Below are 3618 nucleotides of genomic sequence, written 5' to 3' on the forward strand. Positions count from 1 at the left end.
CTCTTACACTTGCTTTAGCCAATGGGATATTAGCAAACATGCAAACATTGGCTTGAAAACCAATTGTGCAGTGGAGTTTGCCCTCTTTCTGCCTTTGGAACTTGGTCATATGAAAAAAACCCAGGCTAGCCTGCTGGATAACAAGGGATAGTAATCGCCATTGCTCCTGCCCACTACCAGACATAGGGCCCTATGAGGCCACCCAGCCCCCAGCTGACCTGCCAACTGACTATAAATGCATGAGCAAGCCCAGATGATATCCCTGGAGCCTGGCCCAGACAAGGAACTCCCCAGCAAAATCGTGAACTAAATGGTTATTTAAACCACTAAATTTTAGGGTGGTTTATTATGCAGCTTAAACTAATTGACACATATCATGGCTTCAGAGGTTTCTCAGGCAGCACTGGTAACTAAGATGGGTTACAAGTTGGTTCTTCCTTTCACTTCCGACGCATTCTGTCGGTTGAGCGGGTATATGTGCGGCAATAACATGTCTGCCCCGCTTCCCGCCATCGTGCCTGCCTCCCAGAAGGCCACCGCTGCGGTGATTTTTCTTCATGGATTGGGAGATACAGGGCATGAATAGGCAGGAACCTCTACAGGTATCAGAAGTTCATGTATCAAATCTGCCTGCATGCACCAGGTATGCCAGTAACATTAAATCTGAATATGGCTATGCCTTCTTGGTTTGATATTATTGGGCTTTCACCAGATTCACAGGAAGATGAACCTGGAATTAAACAGGTAGCAGAAAATGTAAAAGCTTTGATAGAGCAAGAGGTGAAGAATGGCATTCCTTCAAACAGAATTATTTTGGGAGGATTTTCTCAGGGAGGAGCTTTTTCTTATTTTTTTATTATTTATTTATTTATTTATTTATTTATTTATTTATTTAAGCTGAGCCATCCTGCCACCTGTTGGCAGCTCAGCAGCTGCTCAGCTCGGGCTGGGCATCGAACAGCTGTTGCTCAGAGCTCACACTCTTGAGCGAGCTCTTAACCAACTGAGCCACTCGGCCGGCCCGGGAGGAGCTTTATCTTTATACACTGCTCTTATCACACAGCAGAAACTGGCAGGTGTCACGGCACTCAGTTGCTGGCTTCCACTGGGGGCTTCATTTCCACAGGGTTCTAGCAGTGGCATTAATAGAGATATTTGTATTCTTCAGTGCCATGGAGATTGTGACCCTTTAGTTCCCCTAATGTTTGGTTCTCTTACTGTCGAAAAGTTAAAAACATTGGTTAATCCAGCCAATATAACCTTCAAAACCTATGAAGGGGCCGGCCGAGTGGCGCGATGGTTAAGAACTCGCTTGGGATGCCAGAGGGCCCCGGTTCGGATCCCACATATGAGGGCCAGTGACACTGCCCTCCANATTTTTATTGGGGAACATTGTGTTTTCCAGGACCCATCAGCACCAAGCTAAGCAGCTGTCTTCAATCTAGTTGTAGAGGGCACAGCTCCTTGGCTCATGTGGGTATCAAACCAGCAACCCTGGTGTTATGAGCCTGTGCTCCAACCACCTGAGCTAACTGGCCGCCCCTGTGCTATCCTCATTTCATTTGTTTGTTCCTATTTTCTTTTGTCAAAGATAAATTTTCAGTCTTTTTTCAATTGTTTTTTCAATAACAACAATATTCTAGAAGCTTCAAACACTTCCAATGATTTTGGACAAAATGGAAACAAATTTGAGAGGGCTAATTTCCATAAAAGCACAATGTTATTATAAGATACTTAGGTTGACTTACAAAGGAGATTTTCAAAGGTGCAAATATTTCTAAAATCTGACTTATGAGAGAAAGCAAAGAAAACTCATACTATCATGTTAAAGTATTTTTAGTTTTTAATATCACTTTCATACAAACATTTTATAATTCACTTATTCTGTCTTTTAAAAAATACTTTAAAATATTTACAGCTTTCATTTCAATTGGTAGACTATTATTCCTTGTTTGGATACAATTATGAATTTTGTGTTCACTATGACCTATTCTGAATATTTTTTTTGCTTTATAAGTTTCTTAACTTAGTGAGAACATTGTTTTCATCATGATACTGTGCTCTACCAAAATTAGTAATCATTTTATCCTCTCAAAAGTAAAACCTTTGTCTTCAAAGTTTAACTTTTTAATTGAATTTGTAATAGCATATTTATTAATGTCAGATGTTTTGTCTTCAACAAAATGAGCACTCAAGCTTTATTTTAATTACATAAATTGAATGGAAAAAAATGAACCATTATTGGAATTAACTGATTTTCTATTTGAAGCATCTGGGGGTCATTTAACTTCATGAGAAATTCCTCTTTTGTTCATGGCACAAGCATATTTATAATGATTACATTAGCTTTTTTATACATGTACAAGAAAACTCGGAACTGAAAATTCACAAAATTAATTTAGAATGGGTATTTGATCTCAATGAAAAGTGAAGTGTCATGTACCTTCAGTTTTTTTCAGTTACAGTTTAAAATAACTATAAAATTTTATCATAGATGTTGATGCTTTTTCAACAGATTTGTGTTTTCATGTAGTCAGTAATATCATTGTGATCGCTGTGGCTGATGACAAATGTTGAAATGTTTTCTGTAAAGTTACACATTCACCAGTTTTTCTTGAGAAATAAAAATCCAGCTCTTTTTAAATTTATTTATTAATTTATTTTTTATTATTAGTTTCAGGTGTACAAAACAACATAATGATTAGACATTTACACCCCTCACAAAGTGATAGATAACCCCAACAAGTCTAGTACCCATCTGACACCATACATAGCTATTACAATACCATTGACTATATTCCCTATGAAAATCCAGCTCTTAATTACACTTAATATTCTTCCTTTTTGATATACAAAAAGGTTTAGCACAAAATAAAAAGCATTACTATACAATAAAATAAATGGTAGTAGATTCACAGTGTTCAATAACTGACAAAACTGTGTAGCAAGAGTGTTAAGACTTCATTCTGAAGAGCACTCAGCTTCTTTTTCCGAAATGTATTTCATATACATATTACTGATAATTGCCTAGCTTTCCCACTGACCTCACTACTTGTCAGCCTGGTGGCACCATGTGTACATATAGAGTTTCTCTTGGGTCCATGCCTAGGAGTTGAATTGCTAGGTCATAGGCTATGTGAATTTTCAAACTAAGGATATAAATTAATTCTCATCAGCAACATATAAGACAGCTTGTCAATTTACGCCCTTGCCAAATCTTGACATCGTTAAACATTAAATTTTTTGCCAATGGAGTATATAAAAATGGTATTCCTTTTGGGCCTTGATTTATATTTTCCAGATGACTAATGAAGCTGAAAATCTCTACATATGTTTAACGGTTATAGGCGTTTCTTCTTTTGTAAAATGCTTGTACGTGCCTTTAACCTATTTTTTTCATTTTTTAATAGACCTTATTTTTTAGAGCAGTTTTAGGTTCACAGCAAAACTGAGCAGAAAAGACAGAGTTCCGATATACCATTTGACCCCATATACACACACCTTCCCCCACTATCACTATCTAGCACCCCAGTGGTACGTTTGTTACAGCCTATGAACCTACATTGACACATTTTTTAAAAAAGATTTTTATTGGGGAACATTGTGTTTTCCAGGACC

At 37.3% G+C, this 3618-nt stretch overlaps 1 pseudogene; it reads left to right on the forward strand.

The window, feature by feature from the left end:
• The first annotated feature begins 475 nt into the window (after positions 1–475).
• LOC109374420 (acyl-protein thioesterase 1-like) overlaps positions 476–3618 on the forward strand; it is an 11227-nt pseudogene continuing 8084 nt past the window's right edge.

This window comes from Hipposideros armiger, unplaced genomic scaffold, assembly GCF_001890085.2.
Source record: "Hipposideros armiger isolate ML-2016 unplaced genomic scaffold, ASM189008v1 scaffold_821, whole genome shotgun sequence".
Lineage (NCBI taxonomy): Eukaryota > Metazoa > Chordata > Mammalia > Chiroptera > Hipposideridae > Hipposideros > Hipposideros armiger.